Genomic DNA, 21907 nt, shown 5'->3' with positions numbered 1-21907 from the left:
TATATGCAGACTATAGATATACTCTCTGTAGTCACTGTATAGTTGCATAAGATGGAGACTTGTTTACCTGATGTACTAACAATAAGGTTTACACTGTGTATATACATGCTGGCACCACTAGAGGGTGCAACTGATGGAGACCGGGGTTTCTTGCCCTGGTGGCAGGGGCTGTGTAAAAGGGTAGCCACCATGCGGCTGCCTCACTCTGGAATTCAGAATAAAGGACCAAGGTCACTACAGTTTGAGTACGACACATTGCCTCGTGGAGTCATTCATAGGTACATTACAGACATAACCACTGGCGACAAGAATACGGACTTTCATGCGATTATGGCTAACTTTGGCACACTAAAAGACTTCGCAGAGGGTGATGATTGGGATGCCTTCACGGAAAGACTCGAGCTATATTTTGTGGCAAACGACCTGGCAGGGGAGACGGACACATCGGCAGAGAAGCGCAAGGCTATACTGCTGATCAGTTGTGGGCCTGAGGTCTACCACTTCGTCAGGGACTTGCTGGCACCCACAAAGGCCACGGATAAGACATATGACGAGCTGACTGAACTAATTCGCGACCAACTAAAACCAAAAGAGAGCATCCTCACAGCTAGGCACAGAGGGCCAGGAGATTGCAAATTATGCTGCTGACCTCAGGAGACTTGCGGCACCGTGTGATTTTGGCATGTACCTCAACGAAGCATTGCGAGACATCTTTGTTATAGGAATTGGCCACGAGGGGCTCCTTCACAAGCTATTATCTGCCGACACCACAGTCAACCTGCAGAAGGCCATCAGCATCAGTCAGGAGTTCATGACCTTGACCTGCAGCACCAAGCAAATTACTCATCCTGTGGACTCAAACCCGACAAGTACTGTACACAGAATGGTGCCTTTCACAGGCAAGACAGTAGAACGTGACTCTGCCCAGAGCAGAGAGCACTGACCTCAGGGTTCCAGAACTCAGAGTCTGCCGAGGGTGCTAATCGAGTAGCATCATGCTGGTGTAGCGGAGGAAACCATATGGCTCACCGGTGTCGGTTTGCTGAGTACGTATGCAAAGCCTGTAACACGAAGGGCCACCTCGAGCATATGTGTAAAAGAAATATGACTCACTGTCTAGCAGAGGAGTCGGTAGATGACTTTGAATCCAGCGGGGAGTATGATGATTTGGCCAGTGAGGCAGCTCAGCCCCAAGAAGAAGTGTCTGAAGTGTATACCTGCACCACCAATTGTCCTCCAGTGAAGATGGAAGTCGAGATAAACAGCGTTCCAGTCTTTATGGAAGTGGACATGGGAGCGAGCCAGTCAGTGATGAGCCAGGATGCCTTTGAGAGGCTATGGAACGAAAAACCGACCCGAGCTGGTTCCAGTACAGGAAAAGTTGCGCACCTACACCAAGGAGCTGATCCCAGTCCTTGTAAGTGTAATCCATAATGGCGTGGTGCACAAGTTACCTCTGTGGATTGTTGCAGGTGATGGTCCAACACTACTCAGAAGAAGGTGGATGGGGAAGATCCAGTAGAAATGGGAAGACCTCTTCACTCCAGCAATCGATGACCCCCGTGCTCAGAGGCAGAGCAAAACCTCACCTTCGCTTGGGCTAAGCACCAGAGAACAGAGCAGCGCAGCACCTGAGGCACAGACCATCCATCATGACTGCGTGGCAATGATCCAACCGGAACAACATAAAAATACCTTCCTGGCTCTATTGGCAGGACTCCTGGGGAAGAAGATCGAATTCACAGGCATTCTTCCAGCTTTTGTGGCAGAATCGCGGGAGAGAAGGATCAAGGCAGACGACCTTGAGGGCAGTCGACCTCGAGGACAGAGGCAAGATGGCGTCCCTGCTGCAGCGAGGTGCAGTGTGGCTGAAAAAAAAGATGGCCGCAGCAATACCACAAGCTGCAACGCTGAGAGACCAACACGTGGTGTCTAACAAAGGATTTGATTGGGGTAAAGCCAGCAGGGTTCTCTTAAAGGAGACCTGCAACCAACTGAACTTAAAGAGACATTGTATACATAGCAATCAATGTAACGAACCAATTAAGATTGTGAACAAAATGTTGTTGTGAGATGTCGGTACTATTCCTAATGTAAAGAACAAAATGTTGTTGCGAGATGTCGGGAATAGAGTGTCCCCAAAAGTAGCAAGTGAGGGAATTCGGGAGGGTAAAGGCGCTGATCCTGATGCCCTGCCCCAGGTGTCCCCACAAGTTATAGGCCAGCGACCTCAGGAGGGTAAAGGCACTGATCCTGATACCCTGCCCCAGGTCTATCCCACGTTGCAGGCACCTGATGGCAGTATTCGCCACAGACCTGGAAATGAAAATGGCGCCAATACGCGCAGTCGGCCACCATTGACCACCACCCGGGTGGAGACAGTGCAGCCCCCAGACCCAGTTGCTACCACGACCATGTCCGGGAGAGAAAGGTCAGAACCAATGAACTCTCCAAACGGGACCTGGAACAGCCAGGTTCCCAACACCGTTAAAGAGCAGGCAGAAGATTCTGCAGCCCTCAAAAGAGGACAGGGAGGCCACACACATCTGTGGCTCTGCCCAACACTTGACAACGGCAAAGGCCCTGAGTCCTGGCACGGTGAGTGAACCAAGCCCACCCCGCTAGCAGGGGGCACAGCACCGCCATCAGACAACTAGAACCCCGTCTGGTTGCTCTGGAAACAGCGACCTCGCCTGTCTGTACTGCTACCTCAGTACTGACCATGACTGAACCATGAATGCGATCTACCCAATCCTGGCGCACGAATGTAAGTCACTGAACCAAGGTGTCATGATACAAACTTTTTTCTTCTTCCTTTCTTTGTATATGCACTGTGTCTGATCCTGTATGTTAATGTAACAGGTCAGCTGCATGATCTTGCTGTGAGGGGCGGGTAAATGGATGTATGTAGCCATGGACACACATATGGATCACACCCAGAACCCACTGGAACCTCCACTGCATCATCAAACCATCCAAACTGGTAACCACTACCCAATGTTGGGGGTTAACAGGGAGAGAGCGAAGCCAAAGCACAGCCAAGGTGTAAGGGCTATTGTAAGTCTGGGGAGAGCTAAGCCAGACACATAGTCCAAAGGTAATTGGCACAAAGGACTTGGGGGAGAGTGATGTTATATTTGCAGACTATAGATATACTCTCTGTGTACGCACTGTATAGTTGCATAAGATGGAGACTTGTTTACCTGATGTACTATCAATAAGGTTTACATTGTGTATACACATGCTGGCACCACTAGAGGGTGCAACTGGTGAAGACCAGGGTTTCCTGCCCTGGTGGCAGGGCTGTATAAAAGGGCAGCCACCAAGCGGCTGCCTCACTCTGGAGTTACGAATAAAGGACCAAGGTCACTACAGTTTGAGTACAACACATTGTCTCGTGGAGTCATTCATAGGTACATTACAGATGTAACAGTAGTCACTGTTGTAATGTAGGAAATGCAGCAGCCAATTTGTGCACAGCAAGCTCCCACAAACAGCAATGTGATAATGACCAGATAATTTGTTTTTGTTATATTGATTGAGGGATAAATATTGGCCAGGACACCGGGGATAACTCCCCTGCTCTTCTTCAAAATAGTGCCATGGGATCTTCACATCCACCTGAGAGAGCAGACGGTGCCTTGGTTTAATGTTTCAGCCAAAAGACAGCACAGCAGCACTCCCTCAGCACTGCACTGGAGCGTCAGCCTAGATTTTTTGTGCTACAAGTTCCTGAAGTGAGACTTGAACCAACAACCTTCTAACTCAGCAGCAAGAGTGCTACCCACTGAGTCACAGCTGCACTGCAGTCAATGAAATCTTATCAGGTGGGAATAAGCTCTGTCCAAAACAGCCACTCAAACAATTCAACTGTGGTGGTCGAGGAGAGTATACATTCGTGCATTAGTGTACTTACATTCCATTCCACCTATCCTAGTGAGGCGAGACACATGATTGTTTCTTGTACAGCAGCACAAGAAACCCTTTCCACACTGGCCCACAAAGTGACCACTGCACAAAACGAATCGCAATGTTCCTTACTACCAGCTAAAGAATATCAGGTAAAGGTTATGGCAGTTAGCTGGAGTAGCAATCGTTGATCCATTTATAAAAAGGTATACACATCCACAGGACAGTCCAATGGCTACATACATGCAATGGCTCGCTCAATCACCCCCATACCATTGTGAAACAGACCTACTTTGTGTTCACACATGTAGGGATCAGGTTGGCCCTTTATCTTTTTTAAGGAATAGAGGGAGAAATTAGGGGCGCCCCATTTGGGCGCTAACTTTACAAGGTTGAAAAATTCGTGCCAGGCGCTAATGATTTCAAAGTTTTAAAACTTTCGACATCTGCGCTTCAGGAAGGAAATGAAAGACTAAATCAATTGCTCCACTTCCTGGAGCACAAGAGGCAGCAGGCAGGGGGGAAGGATTACAGTGCTGCACACTGGGCCGTGCAGTGTTGCCATGTTCCGAGGCTCCTTCCCTCCCATAAAGGGAAGGGCCATCGCTGCAGGCCCTGCAATAGAAGACTTACCTTCTCCTCGATGGCAGCCGCGATCCGGACCCATCAGCCCGATTCACTACAGCAGAGTGCCGGGCTGATCGATCGCGGGCAGGAAACTGGGGAAAATACCCCAGAGAAGATCTTTTTTTTTTTAATTACCTCGGCCACCTCGCCTTTAAGCATTGCCCCCGAAGTGCCCGGCCTCCCAATGGACACCTCCTGCAGTGTTGTTGCCCGGTGATACTGCAAGGGTGGGAACATAATGTTGGGTTTGGGGCACTACCGGGACGATGCACACGGTGATGACGTCACTGTTATATATGTAAACTTGTATTTACTCTGTACAGCCACCAGAGGGCTCATCCCCTGGAGTCCCATGGGATCCCATAATCCCTTTGGAGCACAGGTATTTAAGGAGGCTTCACAAGTTGGAGAGGCACTCTGGAGACCTGCAATAAAAGACTAAGGTCAACTTTACTTTGAACTCACAGTGTTCAGTCTGACTCTTTCTCCATACATAACAACTGGCGATGAGACAAAGATAGCGAATCCAAAGATGCAGAGAACATTGGGCATTATGGAGAAATTCTCAGAGGGAGATGATTGGGAAACTTTTGTGGAGCGACTCGACCCATACTTCGTGGCCAACGAGCTAGATGGGGAAGAGAGCACTGCCAAACGAAATGCGATCCTCCTCACCATCTGTGGGGCACCAACGTATGGCCTCATGAAGAATCTGCTCACTCCAGCGAAACCCACGGAGAAATCGTACGACGATTTGTGCACACTGGTCCGAGAGCATTTGAACCCGAAGAAAAGTGTTCTGATGGTGAGGTACCAGTTCTACACCTACAAAAGGTCTGAAGGCCAGGAAGTGGCGAGTTATGTCGCCGAGCTAGGACGCCTTGCAGGACATTGCGAATTTGAAGGACATTTGGAGCACATGCTCAGAGACTTTTTCGTACTTGACATTGGCCATGAAACCATACTTCGCAAACTTTTGACTGTAGAGACCCCAACCTTGAGTAAGGCCATAGCGATAGCCCAGGCGTTCATTGCCACCAGTGACACTACGAAGCAAATCTCTCAGCACACAAGTGCTGCTATAAGTACTGTGAACAAAGTGATCTTTTCGAATCGTAACGTACAGGGCAAGTCACACGTACCTGCAACTACCCGTCCGCAGATGTCTGAGTCCACCATCAAGGGTGATGAATGCAAGGCCATTAGTACCTTGTTGGCGCTGTGGGGGTGATCATCGTTTCCATTCGTGCCGATTCAAAGGGTACGTTTGCAATGGCTGTGGAACAATGGGACACCTCCAACGAGTGTGCAGGCGAGCTGCAAAGACTGTTCAACCTGCAAACTACCATGTTGCAGAGGAGGACAGATCCACGGAGGATCACGATGAACCAGAGCCTCAGATAGAGGAGGCAGAGGTACATGGGGTGCACACATTCACCACAAGTTTCCCCCCGATAATGCTGAATGTTGAACTAAATGGACTCCCGGTGTCAATGGAGCTGGACACGGGCACGAGTCTTTTTCATGGGCAAAAAGACTTTCGAAAGGTTGTGGTGCAATAAGGCCTCAAGGCTAGTCTTAACTCCAGTTCGCACGAAACTAAGAATTTACACTAAAGAACTGATTCCTGTAATCGGCAGTGCTACCGTAAAGGTCTTCTACGATGGAGCGGTGCACAAGCTACCGCTCTGGGTGGTACCGGGCAATGGTCCCACACTGCGCGGCAGGAGCTGGCTGGGAAAGATACGCTGGAACTGGGACGACGTCCGAGCGCTATCGCTCGCTGACGACACTTTGTGTGCCCAGGTCTTAAACAAATTTCCTTCGCTGTTTGAACCAGGCATCGGGAAATTCCAAGGAGCAAAAGTGCAGATCCACCTAATTCTGGGGGCGTGACCCATCCATCAGAAGGCGAGAGCAGTACCGTACATGATGAGAGGGTAGATATCGAGCTAGACCGGCTGCAAAGAGATGGCATCATTTCCCCGATCGAGTTTAACGAGTGGGCCAGTCCTATCGTCCCAGTCCTCAAGGGAGACGGCACCGTCAGAATCTGTGGCGATTACAAAGTAACTATCAATCATTTCTATCCTGCAGGACCAATACCCACTACCAAAGGTCGATGACCTCTTTGCAATGCTGGCAGGAGGAAAGACGTTCACCAAGCTGGATCTGACTTCAGCCGACATGACGCAGGAACTGGAGGAATCATCGAAGGCCCTCACCTGCATCAACATGCATAAAGGTCTTTTTGCTTATAACAGATGCCCGTTTGGAATCCGGGGACGGTGATATTCCAGAGAAACATGGAAAGCTTACTGAAGTTGGTCCCGCACACTGTGGTCTTCCAGGACACCATCTTGGTCACAGGTCGGAACACAGTCGAGCATCTGCAGAACCTGGAGGAGGTTCTTAGTCGACTCAACCGCATGGGGCTCAGGTTAAAATGCTCGAAGTGCGATTTCCTGGCACCTGAAGTGGAGTTCCTGGGAAGGAGGATTGCGGCGGACTGTCACGTATGTAACCAGCATACTACTGTAACCCTTATACAATTGTAACCCTCATGTAACCACTCCTTACTGTACATACTTACTAGAAATGCACACCTTGACCACAGAGGGTGTACTTGTGGGAGACACTCCTTACCTGGAGATTCAGGTATATAAGGGGAGGTCCCTCGCAGGGCCAGGACTCCTTGGTCCAGGTCATAAAGGTGAAGGTGACAGAGTGACTGTGTCTGCATTACATGCCTCGTGTGATTATGTTTAAGAGTTAAGGACTCAACACCTGGCGACGGGAAACGGGAATCACTGAACCCAGAGGATGGCCACCGGTAGCTCAGAGGAACGTTACTGTGCGGGTGAAGACTGGGACGATTTTGTGGAGAGACTCCAGCAGACCTTTGTCACGAAGGACTGGCTGGGAGAGGATGCAGCTGACAAGCGGAGGGCGCATCTACTAACAAGCTGCGGGACAAAAACGTACGCACTGATGAAGGACCTGCTCGCACCCCACAAACCGGCCGACAAGTCTTTTGAAGAGCTCAGCCAGCTGATCAGCAAACACTTAAAACCGGCGAGCAGCATACACATGGCCCGGCACCGGTTCTACACACACTGACGTCGGGAAGGGCAAAACATCTCGGACTTCGTGGCAGACTTGCGGCGCTTGGCCAGCCTCTGTAAATTCTCAGACGCCTGCAGGGGGGAAGTGTTATGGGATTTTTTTCATTGAGGGCATTAGCCATGCTGGGATCTTCAGGAAGCTCATAGAGACCAAGGACTTAACTCTAGAAGGGGCAGCATTGATAGCTCAAACTTTCATAGCAGGGGAAGAAGAGACCAAGCTAATTTACGCGAGTAGTCCTGGGTCCAACGTGGCAATGGACCAAGGAATTAACGTGATAAACGCGGCTCAAGATCTCGCAGTCAGACAAAGGCATTTTGAAACTGCCCAAGCTGAAACCGACTCTAAGGTGGGCCCCCGACAGGGGCAATGGAGAGGGGAGCGGCAATTCACGCCATCAAGGGGACCATTAACACCCACCATCAGAGTGTTTAGAAACAACCAAGGGAACAATCAGAGAGGAATGCCTGCTAACAGTCCTGTTGTGAACTACGATCTCAGCCAATGCTGGAGATGCGGGGGCAGACATTATGCGAAAAGCTGCAAATTTCAGCAGTTCGTCTGTAGGAATTGTAATGCCAGCGGACATTTGGCTAGGGTTTGCAAACAGCCGGTAGCGAGGCTAATCTATGAAACAGAGGAATCAGGCGAGGGGCTTGCAGTGCAGGACAATGTCTGGGGTAAAGCCATGGATGCTGAAGTTCAGCGGGTTCATGTGACTAACGTCCACAGCTCACACACCAAAACGCCACCCATGATGATGAAAGTTTTATTGAATAGCATCCCGGTGCGCATGGAGCTGGACACGGGAGCTAGCCAGTCCCTTATGAGTGCACAACAATTTGAGAAACTATGGCCACACAGAGCTAGCAGGCCCAAACTGGAACGAATTAATATGCAGCTACGGATGTACAACCAAGAGATCATTCCAGTGCCGGGCAGTGCAATCGTGATGGTAACACACAATGGGTCACAGAACCGGCTGCCACTCTGGATTGTTCCGGGAAATGGCCCCGTGCTTTTGGGAAGGAGCTGGCTAGCTGAGATGAACTAGAAATGGGGGGATGTGCACGCCATTTCATCTGTGGAGCGAAGCTCATGCTCACAGGTACTACAAAAATTCGGGTCACTGTTTCAACCCGGTGTCGAAACGTTCAAGGGCACAAAAGTAGTTATACACATCACCCCGGACGCCAGACCAGTGCACCACAAAGCCAGAGTGGTGCCGTACGTGATGCATGAGAAAATTGAAAGTGAACTGGACAGGCTGCTCAGAGAGGGCATAATTTCGCCCGTTGAATTCAGTGACTGGGTAAGTCCCATCGTTCCCGTCCTTAAAGCGGACGGCTCGGTTAGGATCTGCGGTGACTACAAAGCCACCATGAACCGGATGTCCCTGCAGGACCAATACCCACTCCCGAGGGCGGAGGACCTTTTTGCCACATTAGCAGGTAGCAAGCTGTTCACTAAATTGGACCTCACTTCGGCCTACATGACTCAGGAACTGGCTGAAGAATCCAAGCTTCTGACCACCATCACGACGCACAAGGGTTTATTCATCTACAACAGGTGTCCTTTTGGCATCCGTTCGACGGCCGCCATCTTTCAGAGAAACATGGAAAGCTTGCTGAAATCCATTCCCGGCACAATCGTATTCCAGGACAACATCCTAATAACGGGTCGAGACACCGAGGAACACCTCCACAACCTAGAGGAGGTGCTACGCCGACTGGACCGGGTAGGCCTGCGGCTGAAGAAGGCCAAGTGTGTGTTTTTGGCCCCAGAGGTCGAGTTTTTGGGCAGGAGGGTTGCCGCAGACGGGATCCGGCCTACCGAATCCAAAACGGAGGCGATCCGTCGTGCGCCCCGGCCCGGCAACACATCGGAGTTGTGATCGTTCCTGGGACTTTTGAACTATTTCAGGAACTTCCTGCCGAACTTAAGCACATTGTTGGAGCCGTTACACGTGCTCCTCCGTAAGGGTTGCGAATGGTTTTGGGGGGACTGTCAAGAACGGGCTTTCAACAGGGCGCGGAACCTGCTTTGTTCTAACAAACTGTTAACGTTGTATGACCCCTGTAAAAAACTAGTTTCAACATGCGATGCATCATCAGACGGGGTTGGGGGTGTGTTGCAGCAGGGTAATGGAGACGGACAACTCCAACCAGTGGCTTATGCCTCCAGGTCGCTCGCCCAGGCAGAGCATGGGTACGGCATGTTCGAAAAGGAAGCACTCGCTTGCGTTTATGGTGTGAAAAAAATGCACCAATACCATTTTGGTAGACCGTTCGAGTTAGAGATGGACCACAAGCCGTTACCTTCTCTGTTGTCCGACAGCAAGGCGGTCAATCAAATGCGTCAGCTCACATACAGTGATGGGCTCTCACGCTGGCTGCGTATGACTACACCATACGGCACCGGCCAGGCACCGAAAACTGCGCTGACGTGCTCAGCAGGCTTTCCCTTGCCACCACCGAGGGGGCGGCGGAGCAAAGCGCCGAGATGGTCATGGCTGTTGAGGCATTTGACACCGCAGGCTCCCCCATCACAGCCCGCCAGATCAAACTCTGGACCCACAGGGACCCCCTCCTAGCCATGATAAAGAAATGTGTCCTGACTGGGGATTGGGTGCCCACGCACGGGGCGTGTCCCGAGGAGGTCAGACTGTTTCAGAGATGGGGCAGCCAAGTGGTCATGCCCCAGAAGGGGAGGGAAGCATTTATCAGGGAACTCCACAGCGAGCACCCTGGCATCGTGTTAATGAAGGCCATTGCCCGGTCACATGTATGGTGGCCGGGGATTGACTCAGACCTGGAACACAGGGTTCGCAGGTGCACGACGTGTGCCCAGCTGGGCAGCGCCCCCAGGGAGACCCCGCTCAGCCCGTGGCCCTGGCCCACCAAGCCTTGGTCACACATTCACGTGGACTATGCGGGCCCATTCATGGGCAAAATGTTCTTGATAATTGTCGATGCATACTCAAAATGGATCGAGTGCATCATATTAAGTTCGTGCACGACATCCATCACCGTGGAGAGCCTGCGCATGGTTTTCGCGACCCACGGCTTACCGGACATTCTGGTCAGCGACAATGGCCCGTGCTTCACCAGCCATGAATTCCAGGAGTTTATGTCGGGTAATGGCATCAAACATGTCCGGACAGCGCCGTTCAAGCTGGCTTCCAATGGCCAGGCGGAACGTGCGGTCCAAGCCATAAAGCAAGGCATGCTCCGCATCTAAGGACCCTCTCTGCAGTACCGCCTATCGCGCCTCCTGCTGGCCTATAGGTCCTGGCCGCACTCGCTCTCGGGAGTTGCGGAACTCCTCATGAAACGTACGCTCAAAACACGGCTGTCCCTCATCCACCCAACCCTGGCAGACATTGTTGAGGGCAAGCGCCAGCCCCAAACAGTGCCACGATCGTAACTCAAGGGAGAGGTGTATAGAAGTGGATGATACGGTATTTGTACTTAACCATGCATTGGGACCCAAGTGGCTGGAGGGCACCGTAATTGTTAAAGAGGGAAACAGGGTCATAGTGGTCAGACTCAATAATGGGCAGATATGCCGCAAACACTTGGACCAAGTAAAGAAAAGGTTCAGCATAGACACCGATGAACATGAAGAAGAGCATGAGATGTCAACCACACCACTGCCAGTGGACGAGCAACAAGGACAATCACCAGCATGCACAGTCCCTGCGGCCAGCCCGGACAGGCCGGAATCACCTCAGGCGACAGAAACGCATGCCAAGGCTCAGCCACCAGAGCCTCAACTGCGACACTCCACGAGAGAGCGTCGACCACCTGATAGACTTAACCTTTGAGTCAAAAAGACGTGAGGGGGGAGGTGATGTCATGTATGTAACCAGCATACTACTGTAACCCTTATACAATTGTAACCCTCATGTAACCACTACATACTATACATACTTACTAGAAATGCACACCTTGACCACAGGGAGTGTACTTGTGGGAAACATTCCTTACCTGGAGATTCAGGTATATAAGGGGAGGTCCCTCGCAGGGGCCAGGACTCCTTGGTCCAGGTAATAAAGGTGAAGATCACAGAGTGACTGTGTCTGCAGTACGTGCCTCGTGTGATTATGTTTAAGAGTTAAGAACTCAACACGGACGACATCAGGCCCACCAACGCAAAGACGGAGGCAATCGAGAACGCACCGAGGCCACAGAACGTGAGGAGCTGCGGTCGTTTCTGGGACTCCTGAACTACTTTGGTAACTTCTTACCGGGTCTCAACACTGTTAGAACCACTGCATGTCTTACTACGAAAAGTGGACGAATGGGTTTGGGGCAAAAGCCAAGAAAATACCTTTGTCAAAGCGAGAAAATTGTTATGCTCAAACAAATTGCTTGTGTTGTGTGATCCATGTAAGCATTTGGTACTAGCATGTGATGTCTCGTCATATGGCGTCGGGTGTGTATTGCAACAAGCTAATGATTTGGGGAAACTGCAGCCGGTTGCTTATACATCCAGGAGTCTGTCTAAGGCTGAGAGAGCCTACAGCATGATTGAGAAAAAAGCATTAGCGTGTGTCTATGGGGTAAAGAAAACACATCAATACCTGTTTGGGCTAAAATTCGAATTGGAAACTGACCATAAGCCATTTATATCCCTGTTCTCTGAGAGTAAAGGGATAAATACCAACGCATCGGCACGCATCCAGAGATGGGCGCTCACGTTGTACGCGTACAACTACGCTATCCGCCACAGGCCAGGCACAGAAAACTGCGCCGATGCTCTCAGTAAGCTGCCATTGCCCACCACGGGGGTGGAAATGGCACAGCCCACAGATCTAACCATGGTTATGGAAGCATTTGAGAGTGAGCAATCACCCGTCACTGCCCGGCAGATCAAAACCTGGACAAGCCAGGACCCCTTATTATCTCTAGTCAAAAGCTGTGTGCTTCACGGGAGCTGGTCCAATGTCCCAGTGGAAATGCAGGAAGAGATAAAGCCGTTCCAGTGGCGCAAAGATGAAATGTCTATACAGGCAGACTGCCTTCTGTGGGGCAATCGAGTAGTGGTCCCCAAGAAGGGCAGAGACACCTTCATCAATGACCTCCACAGTACCCACCCAGGCATCGTAATGATGAAAGCGATAGCCAGATCCCACGTGTGGTGGCCCGATATTCTTGCAGACTTAGAGTCCTGCATTCACAGATGTAATACATGCTCGCAGTTAAGCAGTGTACCCAGGGAGGCGCTGCCAAGTTTATGGTCTTGGCCCTCCAAACCGTGGTCTAGTATACACGTCAACTATACAGGCCCGTTCTTGGGTAAAATGTTCCTTGTGGTTGTAGACGCATACTCCAAGTGGATTGAATGTGAGATAATGTCGGCTAGCATGTCAGCTGCCACTACTGAAAGTCTGCGGGACATGTTTGCCACACACGGCCTACCCAATGTCCTGGTGAGCGACAACGGGCCATGTTTTACCAGTGCTGACTTCAAAGAATTCATGACCCATAACAGGATCAAACATGTCTTTAAAATTCTGACGGGTTTAGACAGGTTCGATGCAGGAAGAATGTTCCCAATGTTGGGGAAGTCCAGAACCAGGGGTCACAGTCTAAGGATAAGGGGTGAGCCATTTAGGACCGAGATGAGGAGAAACTTCTTCACCCAGAGAGTGGTGAACCTGTGGAATTCTCTACCACAGAAAGTTGTTGAGGCCAATTCACTAAATATATTCAAAAAGGAGTTGGATGTAGTCCTTACTACTAGGGGGATCAAGGATCAAGGGGTATGGCGAGAAAGCAGGAATGGGGTACTGAAGTTCCGTGTTCAGCCATGAACTCATTGAATGGCGGTGCAGGCTCAAAGGGCCGAATGACCTACTCCTGCACCTATTTTCTATGTTTCTATGTCGCATCTGCCCTGTTTAAACCAGCATCCAATGGCCAGACAGAGAGATCAGTGCAAACCATCAAGCAAGGCTTGAAGAGGGTAACGGAAGTCTCACTGCAGACTCGCCTATCCCGAGTCCTGCTTAGCTACCGCACGAGACCCCACTCACTCACTGGGATCTCACCTGCTGAACTGCTCATGAAAAGAGCACTTAAGACAAGGCTCTCGTTAGTTCACCCTGATCTACATGAACAGGTAAAGAGCAGGCGGCTTCAACAAAGTGCATACCATGATAATGCAAATGTGTCACGCGAGATTGAAATCAATGATCCTGTATTTGTATTAAATTATGGACAAGGTCCCAAGTGGCTTCCCGGCACTATTGTGGCCAAAGAGGGGAGCAGGGTGTTTCAGGTCAAACTTTCAAATGGATTCATTCACCGCAAATACTTGGATCAAATCAAACTCAGATTCATGGACTATCCTGAGCAACCCACCTTGGACCCTACCTTTTTGATCCCCCAACATACACACCAGTGGCAACCGGCACCACAGTTGATCATGAAGCAGAACCCATCATCCACAGCAACCCTGCAAGGCCAACTGCACAGCAGCCCAGCGAGGGCCCAACAAATGATTCAACAACACCAGCTTTCACACCGAGACAATCAACCAGGGCAAGAAGGTCTCCAGATCGACTCACATTGTAAAAATTACACTATTGACTTTGGTGGGGGGGGGGGGCAAGTGTTATTAGATATGTAAGCTTGTATTTACTCTGTACAGCCACCAGAGGGCTCATCCCCTAGAGTCGCAAGGGATCCCATAATCCCTTGGGAGCACAGGTATTTAAGGAGGCTTCACAGGTTGGAAAGGTGCTCTGGAGACCTGCAATAAAAGTCTAAGATCACACTTTACTTTGAGCTCACAATGTTCAGTCTGACTCTTTCTCCAGATGTAACAGTCACGATCTCCGGGCGAAGGAGATCGTGGCTCAACGCTCTACCGCCTCAGTCGCAAACTGGTCAGCGCCCCGTTATCGCCCTCTGGAATCAATAATGGGAGGTGCCAATCAGGCCAATTTCTAGTCTTGGAAAACTGGGCCCTCTTTCCAGTTTTTCAGTATTATAATTAATGTGCAGAGCACCAGGACCGGATTTTCCAGTTGAAACGCCATGACTTGCTGGCCTGGTGATCAGTAACAGAACTGTAGGTAACAGCACTGCTGTTGAGATTGACGAGCAGCGTAGGTTTCAGCAAGGTGTTAGATTAAGAAGATTAGATTACTTTAAGAAGCTTGCACATCTAGAATCGGAAGATATTTCACCTCCCATCCCTTCTAGCTGGTCTGATGTCTGATGCAGATCTTTGACAGGCAGCAAAGAGACCAGGGAAACTTTACAATACTACTGGTGTTTAATAAAACAATACAGTGACATACAGAAACTTCTAAAATGTTAAAGCAACTAGTGCCTTTAACATAGGGAGGCGAGGGGGAGGAGACATAGGGAAAAAGAGGAGCGGATACAGACACCGAGCAGCAAGAGGTACATTAGGGACAGTGACGGAAGTCAAGGAATGAGATTTTGAAGGTGAGAAAGTGGTGGGGAAGCAGAGGGGCATTAGAGAACGCTCAGGGTAAAGGTGCTGTCTTTGGTACTTGGTGGGGAACTCCCTCCCTAAACCTCTCTACTTCACTCTCCTCCTTTAAGATGCTCCTTAAAACCTACTGTAATGTATGCACTATGAGGATGCTCACAGGTTTGTAGAGCTGTTTCATTGTGACTGCTTTAGGCAGTCACGTGATGGTCACAAGACTCAATAAAACCCCAGTCAGTTGGGTCAAGGTCATCCACGAACTGGTAATGTGTAGTGTGTTTGTTAAACCGTTGTTAATAAACAAACTAGTTCTTAATAGCAATGTGTTGCTATGAATTCTTAAGCAAAGAACCCATGAAGCAAATACATTACCACTACCTCTTTGACCTGTACTAATATCTCCTTTTTGGCTCAGTGCCAAATTCTGGTTGGTACACTCCTGTGAAACACCTTCGGGATGTTTTATTATGTTAAAGTGTTTTTGAAGAGCCACACCCCCAGTCCAGATTCAGAACAATGGAGGCTGCAAGCTGGAGTCTCCAGGTGATCTATCCTTGACCCCCTCCTTATCTGGATGCTGCCCTGTGGTGACATTTTCTGAAGGCATGACATCAGGTTCCACATGTATGCTGACGGCTCCCAGTGCTACCTCTGCACCACTTCTCTTGACCCCTCCACTGCCTGTGTTGTCAAATTGCTTCTCTGACATTCAGTCTTGGCTAAGCCGCAATTTCCTCCATGTGCATAAGATTACAAAGGATATACGGCACAGAAACAGGCCATTCGGCCCAACCAGTCCATGCCGGTGTTTATGCTATACTCGAGCCTCCTCTCTCTTTCCTCATCTAAATCTATCAGCATAACCCACGATTCCCTTTCCCCTCATATGCTTGCCTAACTTCCCCTGAAATGCATCTATACTATTTGCCTCAACCACTCCCTGTGCGAGTTCCACATTCTCACCACTTTCTGGGTAAAGAAGCTTCTTCTGAAATCCCTATTTGATTTCTTGGTGACTGTCATATTGATGGCCTCTAGTTTAGTTCTTCCCCACAAGTGGAAACTTTCTCTCTGTATCTACTCTATCAAAACCTTTCATAATTTTAAAGACCTCTATTAGGTCACCCCTCAGCCTTCTCTTTTCAAGAGAAAGGAGACCCAGCTGTTTATCCTTTCCTGATAGGTGTACACTTGCAATTCTGGTATCATCCTTGTAAATCTTCTCTGCACCCTCTCCAGTGCCTCTATATCCTTTTTATAATATGGCGACCAGAACTGTACGCAGTACTACCAGTGTGGTCTAACCAAGGTTTGATGCAAGTTTAGCATAACTTCCCTACTTTTCAATTCTACCCCTCTAGACGTAAACCCCAGTGATGGTTTGCTTTTTTATGGCCTTGTTAACCTGTGCCGATAGTTTTAGTGACTTGTGTATTTGTACTCCAATCTCTTTGCTCCTCTACCCTACCCAGACTCGCATCCTCCAAGTAATGTGACCTCCCTATTCTTCCTACCAAAATGGACTACATCACATTTATCTGTGCTGAACTTCATTTGCCAATTATATGCCCATTCTGCAAGTTTATTTATGTCCTCCTGTAATTTGTTGTAGTCCTCCTCAGTATTGACTATCGGCCCCAATTTGGTGTCTTCTGCAAATTTAGAAATTGTGTTTTTGATTCCAAAGTCTAACTTGTTAATATAAATTATGAACAACAGTGGTCTCAGCGCTGATCCTTGTGGAACACCACTACCCACCTTCTGCCACTGTGAATAGCGACCTTTTACCCCTACTCTCTGCTTTCTGTCTTGAAGCCAGCTAGTTATCCATTCTTCTACTTGTTCCCTGACTCCGCATTGATAGAATCATAGTAGTTTACAGCACGGAAGGAGGACATTTTGGCCCATCATGTCCGCGCTGGCCTACTAAGAGCTATGCAGCCTAATCCCACTTTCCAGCATTTGGTCCGTAGCCCTGTAGGTTACAGCACTTTAAATGCACATCCAAGTATTTTTTAAATGTGGTGAGGGTTTCTGCCGCTACCACCCTTTCAGGCAGTGAGTTCCAGACCCCCACCACCCTCTGCATGAAGAAATTTCCCCTCAAATCCCCTCTAAACCTCCCCCCAATTACTTTAAGTCTATGCCTCTTGATTGTTGACCTGATTGTTGCCATTCTCTGACCTTGTTCATCAGTCTATTATGTGGTACATATTGGCAAGTGGTAAACACTGGCAAGACCAGCCACAAACTCTGTGCTCCTGGCCAGCCCCCACAAAGTCCAGTTCATCCGAAACTCTGCCCATTTCCTATCCCACACCCTCCCGCTCACCCCATCACTGCTCTCCTCGCTGACCCTCATTGGGTTCCTGTCCCCAACGCCTCAAATTTAAAATTCACATCCTTGCGCTTGCATCTCGTTATGTCTTTGCCCTTCCCTATTCCTACAAGCTCATCCAGCCAGAACTGTCGCCTTGTGCATGCTTCCCTTCCTTCACCCCATTGGGCCATCTGGGCCATACATTCTGGAATTCCCTCCCTAATCCACCCCGCCTCCATAAGACCCTCTGTAAAACCCACCTGTTTGACCAAGCTGTTCTTCACCCCTCCTAATGTCTCCTCCCTCCACTCAGTGTTATGCTTTGTCTGATCCCGCCTCTGTAAAACGTTCAAGGTGCTATATAAATGCAAGTTGTTGTTGTGAAGTCAATGAGTCACGAGGAAAGTCATAGAGAATTTCTCTAGTCTGGAAAGATGATTATTGAGGGCGGGGGGGGGGGCAAGAAAACCAACGTGACCGAGGTATATAAAATAGCAAATGACAGAGATATGGTGAGTCCAGAGTATTACTGCAACGTGCACTAACAGCAGAGAACAACAATGGAACATTTAAGACAACAGAGAAAAGATTCTTTGCGGAGTGATAAATGAAACAATCTATCTAAGGAAATGAAGGCAAAACAGAGGGGTTATTCAACATTCAGTTAGATCATGGCAGAGCTCATTTACTAGATGAACAGGCTTCAATGGGCGGAATGGTGTTCTCTTGTTCCTAAATCATGTTGGACTGTCCGTGGTCGGAGATCTACCAACCTTTCCCGTTTATTCAAATTACAAAGCAACTGGGGATGGCTCTGAAGATTGACATCACACCAGTCCCAAGAACCTCCTGGTCCAGAACCATCAAGTCAAGGCAAGGATTCGACTGAAAGGCTTCAAGCACCAACAGCCAAAAAATCCAGGAAGCTTTTGCCCAGTCTAAAGACAAAGAGACCTCAGGACTTGGTGCTGGTGATTGAAACAGGAGTGAGTGCTGCTGTAGCGCCTCAGGTCCCTGCTCTCAAATCCTGGAAAGGACTGATCCAGGTATTGCTGGATGCTGCTAATGACTTCGGCCTCCTCGAGGAGAACAAAAGATGCTCGGTGAAGATAAGAATCTTATGCATGTTGCACTTGACTTGATACAGAAGCTTTCACCACGTACTAGCAATGCTCGCTCCACCTTCTTCCAGGACTGTTTGTATGGGGTTTTCGATGCGACCTGGAATCCACTGGATAACACTGGGAAGCCCGCAATCGGTCCTGAAGCCAATGGAGAATGGAACCCTGGTTTTAACCCCCAACTTCGACAATCTCGTGGAAATCTACGGAGCTCGTCAAGGAACAGAATTAGAGTCCTTGGACCTCGCGGATGAGAGAAGGGAACTGGAATGGGCACAGGAGAAAGGAGAGATGAGTGTGTTACACATCCACACACGAACCCCAGCGGGATCGTTCTACATCCTTTGGGCAACCAGAATGTGTTGTGTAGTACAGTAGTAATGAGAGAAATTCAGAAGCTGTATGAAAACAAGTCTTCCTCGGCTGTGGCCGGACAGTCGAGGACACGACGTTCCAGTCACTCTGCCTACAAGCGGTGAGAAACAGGTCCGACCTGGGGCACTCGATGTTGGTGCGCAGGGATGGCGTGGATGAATTTAAAAAGCTTCGTGAGAACATGCTGGACAAAGGAATTAAAGTGATCTCTTCCGGGGACGAATATTACGATCTGCTGGAATACCTGGAACGGCTAACCAACTACATCTATTCACATGGGAGGCAGCGTTGACAACTCGTTAAAGAATGGGCCTTTCACAGTGAGTAGCCAATGCCAGAGAAAGGAAACAGATGATGAGATAAAGTTGAGGAGGTGAGTGCTTGCTCACCTTTCATCATCATCATAGGCAGTTCCTCGAAGCGAGGATGACTTGTGTTATGTATGTATGTAGACCTGACCTAAATGTAAGACTTGCCACTAGGGGGCACACCCGTGGGAGACCCAAGGATCACCTGTGCACCCTGGGGCAAGCAGGAGAGATGAGTGTGTTACACATCCACACACGAACCCCAGCACCATGCTGCTTCCTCAATCTAGAGTCTGAATAAAGAGACCAAGGTCACAACAGTTTGAGCTTGCAATATGGTCCTGTGAATTTATTCCGAACATAAATTGGCGACAAGCAACGGATCACGAACTTTCATGCGGTAATGGCTGCCGTTGGTATTCTTGAGAGATTTGTTGAGGGTGATAATTGGGAAGCCTTCGTTGAGCGCCTCGACCAGTACTTCGTGGCCAACGAACTGGACAAGGCTGAGATGGCAACCAAGCGCAGGGTCATCGGTATATGGCCTCCTTAAAAATTTGCTGGCACCGGTCAAAATAACAGACAAATCTTACGCAGAACTGTGTACGCTGGCTAAGAAACATCTCAAGCATCCTGATGGCCATGTATCGCTTTTACACGCACCATCACTCCGAGGGCCAGAACGTGGCAAGTTTTGTTGCCAACCTAAGACGCCTTGCGGGACAGTGCAAATTTGCAGGATCCTTGGAGGAAATGTTGCGGGATTTGAAATTGGCCACGAGGTCATTCTTCGCAAACTGCTATCTGCCAAATCCCTAGATCTGAGCAAGGCCATCACAATATCTCAAGTCTTCATATCCACGAGCGATAACACGAAACAGATATCTTCATAGAATTGAAACTCACCGGCAAGTACTGTGCACAAAATAATGTTTTCAGCAGGCAGGACTGTACAGGGCAGGGCCTGCACGACTGCAGAGGTCATACCTAGGCCTAGTGTGAATGTGTATCCATTAGCACCATGTTGGTGCTGCGGGGGCAGCCATAGAGCTCATCAATGTCGATTCAAGCCCTATGTGTGCAAGGGCTGTGGAACAATGGGGCACCTCCAGCGAATGTGCAAATGATCTCTGACTCACCACATGGCAGAGTCAGGAGAGGACGACCGATCCAGCAAGGATCATGATGAACGAGCAGGAGAGGCAACTGAACCTGAGGATGAAGAGGAAGTATATGGGATACACACCTTCACCACCAAAAGCCCTCCGATAATGTTAAAAGTTGAACTTAACGGCACTCCAGTCTCCATGGAACTAGACACTGAATCAATCAGTTATGAGTCAGAAGGCATTCAAGAGGTTGTGGGGTGATGAAGCACAGCGACCCAAGCTGATCCCAATTCAGCAAAGCTGTGCACCTACACCAAGGGAATGATACCAGTTATTGGTAGTGCAGACATAAGAGTATTCCATGAGGGAGCAGTGCACAATTTATCACCGTGGATTGTTTCAGGTGATGGGCCAATGCTGCTTGGCAGGAGGTGGATGGGGAAGATTCGATGGAACTGGGAAGATCTCTGCGTACCTTCTCTGGTGAACGACGTCTCCCCTTCTCAAAGGCTGAGCAAGCCCCCACCTTCAGCTGAATCAGGCATCGAAGTGCAAATCCATTTGCAGATCCCAGAGGCACAGGCTGCTCATCACGACCACGAGGAGGTGAAGATCAACCGAGCAGTGGTACAGGCACGGTACCCACCACTCGAATCCGACAACCTTTTCGCGATGATGGAAGAGGCTCCAGGTCGACCATGCAGAGTGGGACTCCGGCCGAAACAATCCGAATGCGTCTCCCTGACGCCAGAGGCAAAATCCCTGGGGAGGAAGATCGCGACAGTCTAGTCAGCATCATGGACACGGACGAAAGTGCGTCCAGACCACGGGATGAGAGTGCGCCCAGCAGGGAAGACGACTGGGTTTGGGGCAAAGGTAAAGGGGCGGCCACTGAGAAGGCCAGGAACCCATTACACTCCAATAAATTGTGTGCACTATGGAACCCTTATGAGCGGTCTTTCGCGGCCAATGATGTATCATTATATGGGGTTGAGGGTATCTTACAACAAGCCAAAGTAGCGGGTGAACACCAACCAGTCGTATATGTATCAGACAAAGTATTCGTAGTAAGTGAGATGTTACCGCATGGGGTCGGGAGTGTTGTACAGCAAGCAAAAGTAGCGGGCGAGCCCCAAACATGTATCCAATAAGTTAAACAAAGCAGCAGCCTGTGTTCACGGGACTGAAGAGACGTACCAAAGAGTGTCCCAATATGTGCTCGAGTCAGACAAAGCTGCTCATCCCACAAGCTTGGGAGAGCAGAGGCACCATTATCGATGCGTTGTTTCGAGAATGTCCAACACTGTCTGTGCACTGTAACATGATCTGCCACGGGCCAGGCACAGAGAACGACATTAATGCTCTCAGTTGGCTACCATTGCCCACCACCGGGGTGGAAACGGCGCAGCCTGCAGACCCACTCGCGGTCGTGGATGTGCTAGAAAGTGAGGGGTCAACCATAATGGCCCCCCAGTTTAGGACCTGGACCAGACAGGATCCCATGTTACCGCCTGCCAAAGGGGAACTTCTAGCCGGGATGTG

General features: G+C 49.5%; 1 pseudogene; it reads left to right on the top strand.

Moving 5' to 3' along the window:
* The window catches only part of LOC139230226 (protein FAM118B pseudogene), a 33607-nt pseudogene extending 14282 nt beyond the window's left edge, over nucleotides 1-19325 (top strand).
* Nucleotides 19326-21907: the final 2582 nt, after the last annotated feature.

Source organism: Pristiophorus japonicus, chromosome 19 (genome assembly GCF_044704955.1).
Source record: "Pristiophorus japonicus isolate sPriJap1 chromosome 19, sPriJap1.hap1, whole genome shotgun sequence".
NCBI classification, from domain to species: domain Eukaryota; kingdom Metazoa; phylum Chordata; class Chondrichthyes; family Pristiophoridae; genus Pristiophorus; species Pristiophorus japonicus.
This window is presented reverse-complemented; position numbering and strand designations above follow the sequence as displayed.